Source organism: Microcebus murinus, chromosome 11, assembly GCF_040939455.1.
Source record: "Microcebus murinus isolate Inina chromosome 11, M.murinus_Inina_mat1.0, whole genome shotgun sequence".
NCBI classification, from domain to species: Eukaryota; Metazoa; Chordata; class Mammalia; order Primates; family Cheirogaleidae; genus Microcebus; species Microcebus murinus.
Window position 1 is genome coordinate 83162013 of NC_134114.1, and position 9420 is coordinate 83171432.

The window sequence follows — 9420 nt, forward strand, 5'->3', positions numbered from 1 at the left end:
TCACAAAGGAATTGAAAAGAAAGTTGGCTTAAAAATTCTTCTCTATAATACAAAAATAATTTGAACCTATAGTGCATTTATAGAAAAAAGTAGTTACCCACGAATTCTATAGAGAAAACAACAGGACATGTTTATATAAGGAAGAATTCATAAATTATTCCCCCACTCATTCTACACTTTAAAATTAAACTACTCAAAATAAACCAAAGAGCAGATCTCTTAAAAATTATCAATTAAGAACTCAAAAATGTAAACGTTATGACTGGAAATAACTGATGTTGAGCCATGGCAAACTAATTTTCCCATGGCAAAAATGAAATGGCAAAGAAAAAATAAATAAAGGAAAGAAAACCTTGGAAGATATATGTTTATAGCTTTTATAATCCAGGATAAAATAATGAGGTGTGAGAAAAGAGTAAGGCCATTCTCAATTTTCAATGTTCCTCCACTCTGGGTTGGAGATGGAGGAATTAAGTTAAATACTTAACTCACACTATACACCAAACAATGAATCTCAACAAATAGAAATATATAACTTGTCTTTCTATAAGAACAACTTAGTGGCATAAATATAGGCCTCAACAAATAGAAAAACATAAATTCTTGCAGGAAATGCTTCATAAAATTAAAAACCACCTAACCTCTTAAGGTTAACATAAGAATGTTATGCAAGTGCACTTTAAATCCCAAAGTATGTGTCTGTGTATGCATGTGTTTCTGTGAGTGTATTTAAGGAGAGTAGGGGTGAAGAATGAAATGGTTTTAAAGTTTACTTAGAAGAATAAAATATCAGATTAGCCAAGAAAATTTTTAAAAAGAAGCAAGTGTAGGAAGCTTTGGCTTGCTTCATATTAAAACTTACTGTGAAAACCTTTTAAATTATTGGTATATATATATATATATATATATATATATATATATCAGTAGAATAAAAGAGTACAGAAAAAGCATAGAAATTTATATATGATAAACCTGTCATTTTAATTCAGTAGGAAAAATTTTAGAGTTGAAGTACAATTTGGACAAAAATAAATTTGAACCACTATCTTACACTATAGCAATAATTTCAGAGGAATTAAAACTTAAAATAAGAAATAATTTAATTTCTGTTCATTATTTTTTTCATTTGCATGATTTTTTAGATTTGCTCCAATTAGATTTTAACAATTATCCAGTCTCTATGTATAACTTTTTTTTTTTTTGTAACAGTCCCCTTCTGTCACTGGGGGTTGAATGCAGTAGTGTCATTATAGCTCACCGCAACCTCAAACTCCTGGGCTTAAGTGATTCTCCTGCCTTAGCCTCCCAAGTAGCTGGAACTCCAGGTGCGCACCACCACACCAGCAAAATTTTTAATAAAGACAGTAGGGGGAGGGCAGGTTGTCTCCTTCTTACTCTGGCTGGTCTCCAACTCCTGAGCTCAAGCAATCTGAATAGGCCTTCCAGAGTTCTAGGATTACAGGTGTGACCTACTGCACCTGGCCTAAGAAATAATTTAAAATAATTTCAAGACAATATTGGTATAACCTTAGAATTGAGATAGCATTAAGTCAATAAGAGACTCATAAAGTCTAAAGATAAAGAGAAAAATATTTTAAAATTTTATAAGATGAATAAAACTAACAAGATCATACCTTCCCTTTCTTCCTTTAATCAGTTCTCTACACTGAAGTTTTAAAAACACAAATCTGATTCTTTCATTCCAAATTTAAAATCCTGAAATGACCATTAATTGGCAATTAGGAAAATCAGCCTGTCAAAACAATCCTAACCCCCTGAGTATGGCATAATTATGCTTTCAAACACTGATCACTGCTTACACATTAAATTTTGTTCTTTTTTTTTTTTTTTTACTAGTCTTCTTTTTGAACTCGACACTTCTCTAATAGCAATCTATTTTAACATTTCCTAAACATAGCATGAGCTCTCCCTTCTTAATAACTTCATACAAGCTCTTCCTCAACCCCTAAACTGCTGCTACATACAAACACACACCACTCCCTACTCTCTAACACCACATACTAGGGAAACACTCTTATATCAAGACTCCAGTATTGGATATTTGTTATCATTTTGGACATGCAGCATCCAATTGTCCTTCCATGTTATGCGGGAAATCCTTTTTGTAATCTGAATGAAAAACAGTGTCCCATCTTCCACTAAGAAACCAAAAGAGGCAGATCATCTTCTCATTAGAACTCTGAAATATGACCAGTATGATGAAATATAACCTATGCTTGGCCAAGTGGGTGCTGTATTGTAGAATTTTGAATTTTGAGCATATGATATCAGAATGAAAGTAGCAATAACTGTGCCCTGGGCAATGATAGTAGCTTCCTTATCAGATTTTTTCTGCCAAAAGACAGTTGTGATACCGTTTACTTCTTAGTCCTCCAGAGCAGCACTTTTTCCAGTCTATTTTCAAGTCTGGTATTCCAGCCTTCCATCAATTCTGTAAACCCTGGTTATCCTTTCAATAAATCCCCTATTTAGAGAAGCAAGTTGAGATTCTGTTATTTTCAACAGAAAGAATCCTAAGTGACAGATTCATTTTGGGAGACATGTTCTGGAAGCTTTATTATTCTGGAAGCTTTCCAATATAATGATCTTTCTCTCAGGATAACTTAGGGGCCACCCTTCAATGTTTCCTTAGCATTCTGAGTAAACCTCGTACATAGCACTTATTAAAATTCTACCTAGAGAAATCTACATGGTGAGTTGCTCACTAAAAAAGTTATGAAATAGATAAAACTACCAGAAAGTTAAACAATTTAAAATATGCATTATATTTTCTTTAATTATATTTATCCAAACTTAAGCTTCACCTCTACAGTTTATTCCAATCTTAAATTCATTTTACTTTATTCAGCTTGCAACCAAACTATTAGTCTTCGCTGCCAGGTTTCAAACTAGTCTGTATTATTGCTGTTAGTTTCCTAGATCAGAACTGATTGTCCAGTTAAAACAATCTGACATCAAAAATGGGACAAAAGAAAAAGATACAGCCATGAAAAAATATTTATCAGTTTAAACTGCTACACTAGAGTTAATATTGAGTTTGTAATTTAACAACTTTCTAGATGACAATTTCTTACTATTTTTTAAGTTCTGTGATATTGCTTTAGGTTTACCAAGGACTGTATAACTTAATTTGTAACTACTTTATATGCTATACTTTTCTTTATGCTGCCAAACATTTAGAGTTCTTATTCTTATTTTTAAATGATCTCAGGAATAGGTGGAACATTACCTGAAACTTTTACCAGTCAAAAAGAGAAAGGAAAGGTAATTAAAACTCAAGTAATATTAAACTGGCTATTTTACTTTTAACAAAGCATTAGAGGCAGAAGTAGATAAAACAAAATTTTTAAGATATTTATATTGCTTTTACTCAAATTGTTTCTTATACCAATGAGTTACTTTGCACGGCATTTGTAAACTTATTAAGGAGGTAAGATTACTCTTTTCCATGCAAATTAATTGACATGTTTGTGATAATAGTATTTAATCCTAGAAATTTTAATAAAAGTCACCAATTAAAAATTTGCATAAGCATATTAGTCAACTATTGCTGGAATCTTAGTGATTTAGAATACAAGTATTTGTTTTTCTCACACACTGGTCTATGGGTTCATTGGATTTTCATAATGTTGGCTGGGTTCACCTGGGGTTGGCTCCATACTGCTGGCTGGGTTCAAGTCTGCTCCAAGTACCTCATTCTGCAGCCCAGGGTAAAGGGGCAGTGGTTACTCAGGAGGTACTTCTCATGGTGATGGCAAAAGCCCAAGAGGGCAAGCCAACTGAGCAAAGCCTCTGTTTGGGTTACACCTACTAAAATCTTTTTGTCAAATAATGTCACCTGACCAAACCCCAAATAAAAGGGCAGGCAAGTCTACTCTGCCCATAATGAGGCCATGGCAAGGGCATGGATGTATAGTATAATAACTACTCTGGAGGAGCTAAAAGCTGAGTCCAATAATTCAGTCCACTACAATCTTTTTAACATAAATTGGCATAGACTATCAAGTAGAAACAGGTAAACTTGGCAATTAAATAAAGTTATACCCAATTCACAACTTAAAGTATTCTTGGTTATATCCATTTACTGTGTGTGCTCCATTAAGTGTTTAGATATTAAATGTGTTTTGCTTAACTTTCCTAACAATGTAATCAGAGTCAGATTTACCACAATGGATTGCTATATCACATTTATACAAAAAAAAAAAACCCAAAAAACAAAAATGGTTATATTGTTTAAAGAATATTTCCCAATTTGCCCATTTCAACTTATTTTAGGGATAAAATATTTTAAATATCATTAAATTGCATCTTTACAAATAATGTATAATTACATCACAGTACCTAACACAGTGACATGCACATAGTGTATATATATATATATATATATATATATATATATATAGTAGGTGATTATCATTTTCTTGCTATAGTAGGTGAACTTTTGAATAAAAATGTAGGTGATTTTTATGTTGTGAGCTGAATTCATTAGTGTCAGAATTTCTGAGTACAATGTTAACATAAATGAATGACCTGTTTGTTCTGTACAGGTATTTTGTTTGACAGGAATACAGCATTGTGTGCCAACTCTTGAAAATTGTCAAAATAGTCTGCTAGTCTTCATTTGTATTTCTGGTTAACAGAATAATGACTGGACTTTCAAAAATATACATTAAGCTATTTTTGGCATTATAAGTTTTTCTATCATATGACTATTTTCAAAAAAATTAACGCTTCAAATCTACTTACTAAGGAAAAAATGTAAAAAACTTAGTCTTTATCATCATGTGAATAATTGTGTGAAAATTTTCCTAATTATTAACTTTGGTGCCTGTAAATATCCTCTATCCATTAATTGTTATATAATGGTTTAATATTGTGATGATTTTAAAATATGAACACATATTGTTTGATAAATCCTCCCCTCAAAAGATGGAATCATATCCCCTTCCCCTTTAGTGTGGGGTTGGACTTAGTGACTCTTTTCCAAAAAATAGAATGTGGCAGAAATGATGAGCTATAATTAGGTCATAGATGACATCATGCTTTCTCCTCCCATGTGCACCCTCATGCTCGCTTGCTCGCTCTCTCTCTCTCATATCATTTGATCAGAAGAAGCCAGCTGTCATGTCAAATGATATGAGAACATCTCGAGATGTTCTACGAAGAGCTCCACGTGGCAAGAAATTTAAACCTCCTAACAATCAGAAAGGAATGAAGTCATTCTTTCCATAACTATCTGAGTGACATATCTTAAAAGAGGATTCTCCAGCCGTATAACCAAACCGAGTCATGTCTAAAATGACTACATCCCAGGTTGAAGTTTTACCTGAAACCTTGCGAGACATAAGCCAGAATGACGCAGCTAAGCCATTCCTAAATTCTTAAATTCCAGAAACTATGAGATAATATTGTTTTAAGCTGCTTGATTTGTTTTAGGGGTAATTTGTTAAGACATCATACATACAAATACTATACTGTTATTTTCATAAAATGCACTGGCTATCTTTTAAATGGATGTTTGAATTCCTGTGTTATGAGTTTGTCAAGCTAATTTGAAGCTATAAACCCTGGACCATTTCAGCACCATTCTTGTAGAAATGTTTTAGAGAAATATAGGATGACAGAATTTTGACAGTGCTCTAGAGACTGCTGGCCAAATGCTATGAAGAGATTTAATAATCCAGAAAGATTTTTCTTGCTGTTTGCCCATAATTGAATTTTCTCTACTATTTGCTAATTTTTTAAATAAAAAGCTGTTTTTAGAGCAATTAAGTAAAAAACAACTATGGCAACCCACACGCAGACATAGCAATCTTATCATTTTGACATGTATCTTTCTACTTATACCTTTATTATTTTTTAAAGTGGGATAATACTGTACATGTCTCAAATTTATAATAACATGAAAATTTTATGTCATTTAATATTCATCTCCAGTATAATCTTTAAACATCTTTTTTAAATACTTTATTTTTTCACTTCAGCATATTACAGGGGTACCAATGTTTAGGTTACATATATTGTCTTTGCCTCACCCGAGTCAGAGCTTCAAGTGTGTCCATCCCCCAGATGATGCACAATGCACCCATTAGGTGTGAATATACCCATCCCCTACTCCCCACTCCCACCTGCCCAACACCCGATGAATATTACTATTACTATATGTGAACTTATGTGTTGGTCAGTTAAGTCAGTTAATACCAATTTGATGGTGAGTACACATGGTGCTTGTTTTTCCATTCTGGTGATAACTTCACTTAGTAGAATGGGCTCTAGCTCTAATCCAGGATAATACAAGAGATGCTAGATCTCCATTGTTTTTTGTGGCTGAATAGAACTCCGTGGTACACATATACCACATTTTATTAATCTACTCATGTATTGATGGGCACTTGGGTTGTTTCAACATTTTTCAATTGTTAATTGTGCTGCTACGAACATTCTAATGCAGATGTATTTTTTATAGAATGTCTTTTTTTTCCTTTGGGTAGATGCTCGGTAATGGGATTGCTGGATCAAATGGTAGTTCTGCTTGTAGCTCTTTAAGGTATCTCCATATTCCTTTCCACAGAGGTTGTACTAGTTTGCAATCCCACCAGCAGTGTATTAGTGTTCCTATATCTCCACATCCATGCCAACATTTATTGTTTTGAGACTTTTTGATACAGGCCATTCTCAGTGCAGATAAGTGATATCTCATTGTGGCTTTGATTTGCATTTCCCTGATGATTAGAGATGTTGAGCATTTTTTCTTGTTTGTTGGCCATTTTTCTGTCTTTTTTTGAAAAGTTTCTGTTCATGTCCTTTGCCCACTTTTTGGGCTGTTTGATTTTTTTCTTGCTGACATTCCTGAGTTCTATATAGATTCTACACACTCACAGCTGAACACAATATTCTAAAAAAAAAAAAAAAAAGAAAAGAAAAAAAATATAGATTCTAGTTATCAGCCCTTTATCGATTTGCAGCATGTGAATATTTTTTCCCATTGTGTAGGCTATCTGTTTGCTCTCAGGATAGTTTCCTCGGCTGTGCAGAAGCTTTTTAATTTGATTAGGTCCCACTTATTTAATTTTGTTATTGCTGTCCTTGCCTTGAGGGTCTTCTTCATAAATTATTTCCCTAAGGACATAAAAGACTTCTACAGGGAAAACTATGAAACACTGAGAAAGGAAATAGCAGAGGACATAAACAGGTGGAAAACCACACCATACTCATGGGTCTGCAGAATCAACGTTGTTAAAATGTCTATACTACCTAAAGTGATCTAAAGATTCAATGCAATCCCTATTAAAATGCCAACATCATTTTTTGCAGATCTAGAAAAAATAATTCTATGCTTCGTATGGAACCAGAGAAGATCCCGTATAGCAAAAGCAATCTTAAGCAAAAAGAACAAATTGGGAGGCATCAATTTACCAGACTTCAAGCTATACTATAAGGCTATAATAATGAAAACAGTATTTGATTGGCACAAGAACAGAGACATAGACTAATGGAACAGAATTGAGAACCCAGATATAAAACAATCCTCCTATAGCCATCTAATCTTTGACAAAGCAGACAAAAAATGTCATGCACTGGGGAAAATAATCCTTAGTCAATAAATGGTGCTGGGAAAATTGGATAGCCACATGTAGAAGACTGAAACAGGATCCACACCTTTCACCTCTCACAAAAATCAACTCATGGTGGATAACAGACTTAAACCTAAGGCATGAAACTATAAGAATTCTAGAAGAAAATGTTGGAAAAACTCCTTAAACATCTTGACCCTAAACTCACCTCCTTCACCACTACCACACTAGATCAATTTACTACTATCTGTTACCTCAGCTTGCAATAGCCTACTAAAGATAGGAGGCTTCCACCCTTGCCCCATGCAGAAGCCAGGTTGATCCTTCTAAAATATCAGTAAGGTCATATCTTTCCTCTACCCTCAAAAAACCTAAATTTTGTCCATTATTGACAAGGCTCTCTAAAATCTGGCTCCTAACCTTCTTTCATCTTTCCTTTCCTATACTTTCATTCTTGCTCACTGGCGACCTACCTAGTTATTAGGGCCCTCTGCTTATCTCTGCCTGGATAGTTGCATATTGCTCCCTACCTCACTTCATTCAATTATCTGCTCAAAGGTCACTTTTTCAGAGAGGACTTCCTGGTTCTAAAAAAGCTAATCTAAAAAAGGCTGCCTCTATTACTCATTTAGGTGTTTTATAATATAATCATGTCATTATCTATCATTGAATTATGTTTGCTTCATTATTTGATTCGATATATTTGTTTATCTGTTATTTTTCTCCCTAAACTAGCATGTCAGTTCTAACAATGTAGGCACTCTGTATGGCTTATTTATTACTCTATCCTCATCGCTTAAAACAATAGTACCTTGCACAAGATAAGTGCTAAATTTATATATTTTAATTAAAGGACTATATGGATATATCATTTTAATAATAATTATTAATGACTATTTAATATTCAGATTATTGGCAATTTTCTCCCATTGCAGGCAATTATGCCATAAACATGCACATTATACATACCATAAACATGTATAGGAAACACACCCTACATTTGTTTCCTAAAGATTTAGGAGTAAAAAGATATGATCATTATTACAGTTTGTGATACATATTGTCAAAATGCTCTCTCCATCAAAAGTATTATGTTTTATATCACTCCAGAAATGAATGAGAGCTACTTTCTTTTCACCTGGCATGACTATGTGCGTTTTCCCTTTTAAACATTTTAATAGGTGAATGATGATTTAAAAATTTACCTTTTTTAAATTACTATAAGACATATTTTTACATAATTATCCATTTCACTTATTTTTGCGAGTGTATTGTCTCTTCATGACTTTCTCATATTTCTGCTTATTTGTCTTTATTCATTGATAAGTGCTCTTTGTACATTAAAGATACTGATTCATTGTCTAAACCCATGTTCAGATGTCATTTTTCCTAGTTTGTTATTTGCCTTTTAATTTCCATTACCCTGTTTTTCTTATTTTCGTTATCATACAGAAATCAAATTTTATAGAGTCAAATTGATTATAGTCTTTCTTTGATTCCCAAAATGGCTTTTGACTTTGCTGTCACTCTTAGAAAGCTTTCTAATCCACTATTTAAAAAGTATTTACCTATCATTTTCTTCCAGTATTTAATTTTTTTTTAAATAAAGTAAAAAGACAATATATCACAGCTGAAATTTGAAAGTAAACTGGGAGGTAGGGCTCTTATTGCTTTGTTTCCCCCCTCAACTCGTTCTCCAATTGCTCCTCCTTTTAATAATTCATCTTTTCTCCACTAATGTGGATGTGAAATTGTGAGATGCCACTGTTTTTATACTATAAGTACATAAACACATTTACATCGTCTTCCCCTCTCCCTTAAAAAG